The sequence below is a fragment of the Amia ocellicauda genome, chromosome 3, assembly GCF_036373705.1.
Source record: "Amia ocellicauda isolate fAmiCal2 chromosome 3, fAmiCal2.hap1, whole genome shotgun sequence".
NCBI lineage: Eukaryota > Metazoa > Chordata > Actinopteri > Amiiformes > Amiidae > Amia > Amia ocellicauda.
In genome coordinates, this window is record NC_089852.1 from 53,608,645 (window position 1) to 53,620,376 (window position 11,732).

Sequence of the window (11,732 nt, forward strand, 5' to 3'; positions counted from 1 at the left end):
ATAATAAAGTACAAAATACTCATTCCATGTAGACAGACAGACAGTAAGATACACATATATTTAAAGGTAATCCATATATACACAATTTAGATAAATAGTTCATGTTTAAGAATGAGATTGTCTAAATGATCAGGACTGAACATTTCTAAGCAGATATAATCCGTAGAAAAGAAGTGAAATGCTCATGCAATACCACAACATCAAAGTGTGTTTATTTTTTTACTTAATGTACATGTATCAATATAGAGTGAGAAAGTATAGGACTGTTTTAAATAATTAAAAAAAACACTGAGTACTGGGTTCGTAGACCTGCTACATAAACTAGATCTCTGTGGCTCTGTCGTTGGGGTGTTATGGCCATAGTAGATAGTAGGGTCCTATGGGCGCGGCCTATTTTGTTATGACGTATGACCTAACCTTATTAATATTCCTACGTCATAATTGGGGGGCGTGATTTTAGGTAGAGTTAACAATGCCAGTTTTGAATAGGGTGTTTATCTTATCCACTCTGTCTCTGACTCTGTCTTTGTCTTTGTCTGTCTCTCTCGCCCAATCATTTTATAAGATCAACAAGGTCTGTTGTCTGTAATGGTCCCAGGCCCTAACAATGCCAGTTTTGCATAGGGTTATCCACACTGTCTCTGTCTCTGTCTCTCCCCACCAATCTCTGGAAACATCTGAGGATGTTCAGTTTGTTTAATAATAAGACAAATTTAATTAAAAATAAAATTTAAAAAGTGTGTGTGTGTGTGTCTGTATAGGTTATTTGTTTTTGTAAAAAAAGGAAAAGCTGTGGTTATATTTTATTTTATATTAGCTCTCTCACATAGTGTGTTCATTCGTTTTACTTAAATACATTCTAGGGTCTTAAAGCTCGTAAGAGTTAGACTTAAGATAATGATGTGCTTTTAATGTATTTTAGCTGTCTCAATACCTAATGATAAGGCATCGTTTAAAAAATAAAAACAACTGATCACTCAATGCTAAATAGGACACAACACTCAATGCTAAATAGATCACATCACTCAAGGCTAAATCGCTCTCACCACGGGAGGTGGGTCAGACAACAGTAGGTATGACGTGTGTTATCAAAACATTCAGAATACTTTTAACCTATATAATTTATAAGCTTTGTAAAATAAATCCAAATATCTCTTTTGCGGTGATAAACGCTGTTCTGAGTAGTTTGTGACTTGTTTCATACCAAACAAAGCATAGCTATTTAAAAAAATAAAAAAATCACTGTAAAAACTATTAGAGCGATGGTTATTTTAGATCTTTATAGTTATTTTCTTGGTTCAGGTTGTTTTTTAGCTCTTATAAAGGCCTGATATATTCTTAGTGGTTGTTGACTATAGGTCTAGATGATTTAAAAATGTTTTTTTGAGAGCCAAAAAGGTTCTAATAAAAGTTTAGAGTTGAGAGGAGAGAGATCGGCTCCATCATGGTTTCTATTTGAAATTTGATGCAGTGCCATTTTATTGGTTGGTTTTGATATGTTAATTTGTAACGGTCAGGTCTTCAGCTCGACAGACTCATACTGACCTTTCGATTTAAGACTAAAGATCAACAATGGCCGGAAACAACATCAGCGACTTCGATTTAAACGAGTTTTTAGGTAAGTCTTCAGATTAATTTAATTGACTCAGAGCGTGTTGTGTACATGTATTGTAAATAAGGCTATAGCATCTGTTTTAAGCTCTGTACAATTATTTTTCAGCCAGTCAACAGGAGTTAATTCCCAACGCCGAGGAGATCATCTGGAACAACGCCGGTAAGCTTTTTGTGTTTGTGCTTATGGATTCTTATGTATGGGGGTGTGTGTGTGTGTGGGTGTGTGGTTTTGAAGTGGATCATTAGAGTTTTGAAAACGTTTAAATATATATTAATGCCGGTCTCTTTAATTACATAGAAAGGCCCGTGGTTAATGTCTCAGAGGATCGACCGAGAGAAGTGGTTGCCCCTAGATGGGCTGTCTGCCGACCGGGTAAGAACTAAACCCCCGGTTGTTTGTATCACGTTTCTGTAAGATGTTTGAGTTCAGTTTTGTTAATTTAAAAAAATTATCCTTTCTAACAGTATTAAGAAACGTGGTTCGAGACAATGAAAGGCCTTCCACATCGAGGGCTTGTTTCGTTTTACCTTCGAGAACCGTAACCTTTCAAGAATCTGAAAGGCCGTAGCCCTGGTATCTGATAGCTGTGAGTATATATCTGCAGCCTGTAAATAAGAGGTTAAAGCTTTTTATAAAGCGGCGTGGTTAAAGGTTAAACATGTCTCTTACCTTCACAGCGGTGCAAAAAGCTAAACCAGCAGAAAAACATAAGAAATGATTATTCTGTGGAGGTAAGTAAGATCTTTCAAACTTTAATGTTTTTAAAAGGGATTTGTTTGCCCGCTGAGGGTTGAGGGTTAATATTTAAGGGATGTGAGCCTGTTTCCTGTAGGGCAGGGGGTTCTGGGAAAGACCTGTAGAAGCCGGACAGGTCTGGGCTTGTTTCTGGGAAACGTGTTTAGAAATGGCCGATTGCCATTGTCTGGTTAGGAAGTTAAGCCGACCGAAAGGGTTTAGTAAGTTGTTTGGCATGTCTACCGCTATTATACTTCTGTTTTAAAGTGGTTGTTGGAAAAGGATTTATTGTGTTCATTGTATTTAATATTTAAACAGATCATGAAAACGCTTGTGAAAGAGGAAGTCCCGGGATCAGGAAGCGTTTACACTTGGAAGGTTCGTTTAAAAATGAAATGTTGCTGTGTGTGTGTGTGTGTGTGTGTATATAAATGTGTTTTATTAATAATATTACAGTTTTTAAAGAAACATTTAAGAAACAACTTATTTACATCGGCTTCTCTGTTTTATATTTATTATAAGGTTTTATATTTTATTAAGTCCCAATAAATATAGTGTCTGTAAATAATAAGGCGGTGTAGTGAATGTCTAAGGCTATTTTCAAAGGTCTAAAAAAGCTAAAGGTCTTGAATGTCCTGCTCAGGTTGTTTTAAGTTTGATTTCTGTCACAGTTTAAAGATATAAATGTAATGTATTTTTTATTCTTCCAAAGACTCTTGGGATAGTCATTCGGTGGATGAGCTTTTGAGGACAATTACTCCTTCTAAGTGGGATCAAACATCTTCACCGGTGAGACCACCGAGAGGCTCCCCCACAGTGGAGACCCCCCAACATCTACTAGGGCCACTGCCTTCATTCAACACCCCAGATTCAGCCCGCCGCATTGTCGGGCGGAAGAAATACCGCCAACCAACAACCTCAGGGGTCGCCGTTAGTCGGGGCTGACACGCCCCCCAAAGCCGGTCTGGTTTCAACATCGTTCACCCCAACCTGTTTCTTGGCTACAGAAACGTGGAACAGTACCCCGCGCTTGGTCAGGGTATCACCGCAAAGACCTGCTTGGTCTCCGGCCGTGAGTATACGCTCGCTCCCAGCCTCCGTCGACCGAGATTTACCGGAGCGACCATCCTTTGAAGCCGAGCCAGGACACCCACCCCCGGAGCTACCTCCTGAAGGTCGGAATGAGTTGTTACATACTTTGTTACAAAATCAAAGACTTGTGTTAGTGGGGCAAAACCTGGTGATAGAGAGCCAAAACACCCTTATTAATACCCTTACTAACTCCTTGTACCATATTTAATGTTTTAATAACCACAAAACGCCTTACTATTGTGGGTTGTTGGAAAAATAATAAATAAATAAATAAATGTCTGGACTTGGTAAAAGAACTCACGAACTAAAGGATTATGAACAAGCTAGGCCCCCAAAAAGACCTTCCCAAGAGAACGTCCCCAGCCCTGTTGTGAACTCCTCTGATGTTCCGATGAACCTGGAACTATTACAAATTGTAAATGATTTAAATAACCACCAACTACCCCCGATAGAATTAAACCCTCCGAGCCAACTTGAATTAACAGACTTACCATTGAACCCTGACCTGTTACAGATGGTCAATGATCTAAATAACCACCTCCCACCGGTAGCGCCTATAGAGGTTCTCCCCCTAGTTCACCCCGATTTGTTTGAAATGGTGGAGGCTTTGGAGGAGCTACCCCGACCAAATTCTGCCCCTGTTATAAATTATTTGAGTCAATTAGAACACAGGATGTCGTCAGAAGCCGCCATCTCTATAGAGGAGGATCTTGACATTAACCGGTTGGATATCTTTGAAGGGCTTTTACAGGCTTTAAATGAGACTCCTCAAAAGGGGGGTTTTGTAGATGGCGGCGGTGGTGGTGTTCGGGATGTGGAGGGTTCTGAGACTGATAAGGCATGCTCTGTGAGAATGTGGGAGGTGATGGTTTTGTTCAAAATGATGATGTATCCAAGAGTTCCAGTGATCCCGTGATTATAGATAAACCTGCCCATAACAATTTTGAAATGATTCAGCTTTTTCATTTTGCAGAACTTTTAAATTGTGACAATTATGCGGAAATATTTGTCAACATACACGAGGCCATGCAAAACATGCTTGAACAGGTTGCTGAAAGGGTCAGACCTCGAGATGTTGTACAGTTAGAACTCAGAGGGGATGATTTGTTTAGCAACCTATCTGTAATGCTGAGTGGAGATAATTTAGATGTTGACGAATTTCTGGCTAAAATCGAAGCATTGTTGCAAAGTAACGTGGCCATCTTAGCTGATGAAAGTCTGTCTCTGGTAATGAATGTGGTTCGTAACCCTGAGGGTGTGGTGCTTAGAAGGCTGTCGAAATGCTTGAAGAACGACATAATTAGGACCAAGCTCAGGCATTTAGTGGTGAGTTCCAGTGGGGACAATAAGCTCTGTTTTGCATACAGTTTAATAAAACTACTCATCCCCGACATGCCTGAACCCCAAGCTCTGCAAGAGGCTTTAATGCTTCATCAGAGTGCTGGCTTAAACTCTCAACAGATGGTGGCCTTTTCAGACATTACCAAGTTTGAGGAGTTGTTGTCTTTAAAAATTGTAGTGTGGTACCGTTGTGAGGTAAAGGAAGTATTTGTGAAATTTCAGACACATCCTGAAACCCATACACAGATCTGTTTCTCTTCCTAACTGATAGTCATTACTTTGGAATAAAGAGTTTGATGGCTTTTTTGGGTTGTTCTTATGTTTGTCTTTTGTGTTATAAGGCCTTCAATGATAAGCCTAAGCACCGCTGTGACGGTTACTGTAATGTCTGTTTCAATCCGCAATGTCGTAAGGGTTTGGCACCCACCATCCGCTGTAAAGATTGCTTAAGGATTTGTCTCTCGGCATTCTGTTTTTCCGAGCATAAGGTACAGAGGGCAGATGTTGAGGGGGTTAAAAAACTGAGTTATTGTGATCAAACTAAATATTGCCAGCAGTGTTGCCTCCAGTACCTTTTCATGAGGTTAAACCACACAAATGTCTGGAGCCGAGATGCAGGATCTGTAATACTGATTTAACCCCAGAGTCCGAGCACCAGTGCTTTATTCAGCCGGTTAAAAAGGAGCCGCCTCACAACCGGTATGTCTTTTTTGATTTTGAATTTCGGCAAGAAAACGGGGTCCACGTTGCTAATTATATCCACTGTATTGATATGTTGGATTGTGAGTGGTCAGCCAGCGGTGAGATATATTCACAGTAGTGATAATGGCACTTTATGTCAAAGTGACAGGTGGTAGCCCTGCCCCTAACCTTTAACCTTTGACCCTCTCCAGTCAGCCATCTTGTAAGTGACAGCTGGAAGACCCGTCCCTACCCTTTACCCTTTGACCCTCTCCAGTCAGCCATCTTGTAAGGATACAGGTTTTACCCTTTGACCCTCTCCTGTCAGCCATCTTGTAAGGATGACCGTCATCTTGTTAGGATGACAGCCATCTTGTTTGGATGACCTCCATCTTGTTAGGATGACAGGCATTTTGGAAAGGGCACAGGTCATCTAGACAAGTGTTCGCCGCCATCTCACCCTGATGGTGTGTGTGTGTGTGTGTGTGTAATGTTTAAGAGTTTAAACTTATTATTATTTGTGTTAGGTTATGTTTTATGATTAGGTTTGGTATGATAAGTTGTTAGCAAAATAAAATAAATTAAAATAAAAAGAGAACAACAACATAAAGTTTTAATAAAAAAAGTATTTTAAACTGTGTTTAGTGATGTGTGTGTGTGATGATTTTAGGTTATATATTTTATGATTATTTTTGGGGTGGTACAGTGTTAGAAAAATAAAAGAGAAAGAAAAGGTATAGACATTCAAAAAATGAGACTCAGTAAAATATATTTCAATGTCAATATTTTATTATGACAGCTCTAAAAATGACAACAAGGCATCAGGTCAGATGTAGACAGTGAGATTAGATACTGACTCGGGTGACCAATGATCCTGCTTCCCCAACACCTACAGCAGCCAGGAAGAAACAACTGAACTGTACTGTACTTGTTTATTGGCCAGGGCAGTGACACTGATCATGGCTATTCTGTCTAGCACAGTGAAGAAATTGGGTTTGGTCATGATAGGGATAGTATTTCCAAAAGAACTCTGCAGAACTTTTTGGACAGATGTAAAAGCAGATTCACCAGGATGTGTCTCTTTATACAGCATTCTCTTGAGCACATTGGAGAGGGAAGCCACTGTTTTCTCAACATCAGCAACTAGTGATTTCACATCAGAATTACCAGTATCATACAAATCACCAAACTTGTGAGCTATTAGAGTGAGGATGACATCTTCAGGCATAGATTCCTCAAACATACGTAAACATAATTCCAGGGGAATATAGGAATGAAAATATATTGTCTTATTGCACATAAAAGCAGAGCAGACACAAACAGTATTTTATTTATGTTTGTAAAACACTTGATATGCCTTGTTTTTTATAACCTTCTCAACTATGTGCATTACTTTCTCATCCACACTTTCTAACAAGTCACTAAACCATCTTGAAGGTAGAGTGCATGTTTCTAGGCTATGCAAAAGAGTTTTCACTTCTTTCTCAGTCTGCCTGTTGATACTCATTCCACGTAGGGTACGAGCAACACATAACACAACATTTAGCAGACGTGTGACACTTATTTTGGCACATATAAGAGCTACACTACTCCAGACACTTCCTTGCTCATGATCTAAAGTTAGACAGATGTGATGTAGTTGGCTGGGGTCTCCTATCAGACAGGCCTCACACTTATCAACTAATTAACGGCCTATACAATGTCGTAACACAAGGGCTACACTAGCCTTTACAGAATGTGTCATCACCTGTCTAACATGCTCATCCTGGTTTTAACAATTATATCTCACACCTTCACTGTCTGAATCAAAGCTCTTGTGAGTTCTAGCAAGGCAAGAACAGAAGCAGGCAATGTTCAGTCTTGTTCGTGGTCTTAAAGAGCTGACAGAGGAATCAATATCACTGGTGTCAGGGCTGCCATTATTCTAATGAAGAGAAAAGAAAATAACACTTAAAACTGAAATGAGTCTTTAAGTAAATAAGTACATGACTATAGAAGGTTCAAGGACCTTTATAGTTACCTCTCTTTCGTCTGATTGCCCAACTTCCCTGTCAGTGTCAGAGGTGCTGGTTTCATCCTCACTGCCATGGTCAGTCATCATCATCAGACTCATTAACAGTGTTGACGCCTTCATCTTCATCAGACATCTGGGCAGCTTCACTGGGGCTCAGGGGTGGGATACCTACACCTGTCTGTTGTTAAACAAACAAATAAGAAAAAAATGAATTTAAATTCACTCATACAACCTAACAGTATGTAAACAACGGTATAAGTTTAAAAATAATAATAATATTCTAAACACATTTTTGCTAAGTAAAATAAAGTTTTACGTTTTTCGTGTCTGTACCTCCAGTCCTTCTAAGTTTTGTGCTTGGGGCCCCAGTATCGTCATCAGCAGAGTGGCATCAGTGGCATGGCCGTTAGGGGAGCTCTTCTTGGTCGGTGTTTTCATAGCGAACAGGGATCCTTTCAGATGTTAGCTGAGAGCTGGCCGAGCCGACCTGATGACATGTTTTCAATGTCTGCATGTCCATGTTTCATACAGTGAAAGGGGGCGGAGGGTGGTGAGTTCAAACCCTAGTTGTAGCATTGCGGTTGTACCCTTGAGCAATGGGGCTTCACTTAGATGACTCCAGTAGGGTACAAATGTAAGATAACCTTGCTAAGTGATGATACTGTAATGTAAAATGCACACACATTTTGGCCCAATAAATAAGCATCACCATTTGTCCCATTTTCATGTCAGACTGACAGACTGCTGCTATTCCACTGCACATTTTCACCAATATATTAACCACCACTGTGTTCATCATGTCAACTGACTGGGACCTCTTCGACGAGACAGAACTACTGGAACTAGTATCATGTATTGATGATAAGTATAGTTCTGAAACAGGGGTATTGGGGCGGGGTATGTATAGTAATATAGTCTGGTTCAAAAGTATTAGTACATGGTACATAGTTAATGTATACACTCACCTAAAGGATTATTAGGTACACCTGTTCAATTTCTCATTAATGCAATTATCTAACCAACCAATCACATGGCAGTTGCTTCAATGAATTTAGGGGTGTGGTCCTGGTCAAGATAATCTCCTGAACTCCAAACTGAATGTCTGAATGGGAAAGAAAGGTGATTTAAGCAATTTTGAGCGTGGCATGGTTGTTGGTGCCAGACGGGCCGGTCTGAGTATTTCACAATCTGCTCAGTTACTGGGATTTTCACGCACAACCATTTCTAGGGTTTACAAAGAATGGTGTGAAAAGGGAAAAACATCCAGTATGCGGCAGTCCTGTGGGCGAAAATGCCTTGTTGATGCTAGAGGTCAGAGGAGAATTCAAGCTGATAGAAGAGCAACTTTGACTGAAATAACCACTCGTTACACCCGAGGTATGCAGCAAAGCATTTGTGAAGCCACAACACGTACAACCTTGAGGCGGATGGGCTACAACAGCAGAAGACCCCACCAGGTACCACTCATCTCCACTACAAATAGGAAAAAGAGGCTACAATTTGCACAAGCTCACCAAAATTGGACAGTTGAAGACTTGAAAAATGTTGCCTGGTCTGATGAGTCTCGATTTCTGTTGAGACATTCAGATGGTAGAGTCAGAATTTGGCGTAAACAGAATGAGAACATGGATCCATCATGCCTTGTTACCACTGTGCAGGCTGGTGGTGGTGGTGTAATGGTGTGGGGGATGTTTTCTTGGCACACTTTAGGCCCCTTAGTGCCAATTGGGCATCGTTTAAATGCCACGGCCTACCTGAGCATTGTTTCTGACCATGTCCTTCCCTTTATGACCAACATGTACCCATCCTCTGATGGCTACTTCCAGCAGGATAATGCACCATGTCACAAAGGTCGAATCATTTCAAATTGGTTTCTTGAACATGACAATGAGTTCACTGTACTAAACTGGCCCCCACAGTCACCAGATCTCAACCCAATAGAGCATCTTTGGGATGTGGTGGAACGGGAGCTTCGTGCCCTGGATGTGCATCCCACAAATCTCCATCAACTGCAAGATGCTATCCTATCAATATGGGCCAACATTTCTAAAGAATGCTTTCAGCACCTTGTTGAATCAATGCCACGTAGAATTAAGGCAGTTCTGAAGGCGAAAGGGGGTCAAACACAGTATTAGTATGGTGTTCCTAATAATCCTTTAGGTGAGTGTATAAACATAATTCATGTGTATATAATATTTTATTATCAGGTTAGCAGGCGTTACATATATGAGAATGTCACATGTCATTAAGCTTAAACACACACACACACACACCAGCATTATTCTATCATTCTATAGCGTCTATAGCGTTATTCATACACTGTTCTAACATTGTTTATTTCTGTTCATGACTGATTTAGCAATTATGACAGATCCTAAAATCATGCATTCGGTTACACATCTGACAATTCTCATTTACATGAAGCTTAAACAAATACATAGGTCTCATTCTCCTGTTATAACTTTTCACAAATTGCATTACCATGTTGTCATTCCTAATTAAATCTTCAGAATACAAATCCAATATCTGATTATAAGCTAAACCTTTACAACGCTGTTATAAAAAATACACACAGTGGTTTCCACATGTTGTGGATAAAGCATCCTGCAACTGTCTGGAGTTATACACTGTTAACATTGCGTTTGTGTTTAAAAAACGCATGATTGATTTAGGGAGAAAGTTGAAGGGGTTTTGTGTAACGTCACCACTGAATGTGGCGTTATCCACAAAACCAATTACTATTATTTTAGGCAATTGTCCCAGAAACAAATTTTCCTGGTTGCAGACCCGGCTTCCTCTGGCCAGACTGAACACTTTCATCTGAACCCGATCTACAGGGCATTTTGCATTAGCCACCTGCAGCGCATCGGCGTGGCCCAGCCTGACAGCGGGGGCCACCCGGACCCTCTTCACAAACAGAGCTGCTGAGAGAACCGACAGCTTGAAATCCTCAGCGTTGCTCATGAGACAGAACGCTTCTCTGTTACGGGTGAGTTTAATTTTTATATCAACGCCGTTCAGCATTATTTTGTCTTGAAAAAACATGTCTGCATGAATACAACCCAACAATTCTAGTTTTTGGCTTCCTGCTGTATAGGCCGCTCTATTTCTGAACCCCAGGTTTGCCCCATTCAGAGTGGTTACTTCATGCTGGCTGGCTGTGTCCTTGACAAAAAGGCCTGCAGAGTACTGTGTGTTCAAAGTGCTTTCACTGTAGTTGAGAATATATTCTATTATAGCCCTGTATGGATAAGAGTTGTTGCTCTGGCTAATAAGTCTGTCACCGATTGTGATGTCAACCTGGCTGAAAAGGGAGGCCACGGGGTAATTACCAGGCCCACCCGATCATCCTGGGCCAGATCAGTGCCATCATGCTTAGTAATTTTACAAGTCAGGTAGATGATCGTGTTGTTCAGATCTAGATAGTCTACTGGTCGTTCCTTGACAGTTCTATGGAATGTGTGATTGTAACTATGAACCAGGTCTGGTAAGACATCCACATATCTAAAAGTGTTCACAGCTGTAAAGTACTTCCACATTTTCAATTTTATATATATATATATTTTTTTTTAATCTCTCTACCACACTGGCTTTCACTTTACTATTTGTCACAAAATCTACAATTTGGTATTGCTTGAGAAGACTTTGAAAACCATGTTTGAGGAATTCTTTCCCCTGATCTGTCTGCAGTTTCTTTGGAACGCGCCCTTGGGTGAATATTCATACTTGCTGACCCGTTTTGTTTTTTAACGGTACTGCCCAGGCGTACTTCTGGCACTTCTCAGCTTCTATCGAGACCTCTATCGAGACCTCACTTCTATTCTAGGCGTATAATAGATCTCTTTTAATCTCTCTTCATGGTTCATTTTCTCGTGACTAATTAATACACCCTTCAATTTAGTAACTTATACTAATTAGTAACACCAAGGTGGCCGAGTGGTTAAGGCATTGGACTTAAGATCTAATGGATTGTGTGGGTTTGAACCCCACTCTGGGTAAGTACTTTTTTATCAAAACTTTATTTTGTTCTCTTTTTCTAATTTAATTTATTTTATTTTATACCACCCCAAAAATAATCATAAAATATATAACCTAAAATCATCACACACACACACATCACTAAACACAGTTTAAAATACTTTTTTATTGAAACTTTATGTTGTTGTTCTTTTTATTTTAATTTATTTTATTTTGCTAATCGACAATTGAGGTACATGAACATCATTGTTTTTTTAATATACAAGACAAGATTTC

The 11,732-nt window shown here is 39.9% G+C and overlaps 1 non-coding gene across 1 annotated transcript; it reads left to right on the plus strand.

The window, feature by feature from the left end:
• The first annotated feature begins 11,400 nt into the window (after positions 1 to 11,400).
• trnal-uaa (transfer RNA leucine (anticodon UAA)) lies at positions 11,401 to 11,476 on the plus strand. Its single transcript has one exon. It is a non-coding gene; the product is annotated as a tRNA-Leu (tRNA).
• The last annotated feature ends 256 nt before the right edge of the window (positions 11,477 to 11,732 follow it).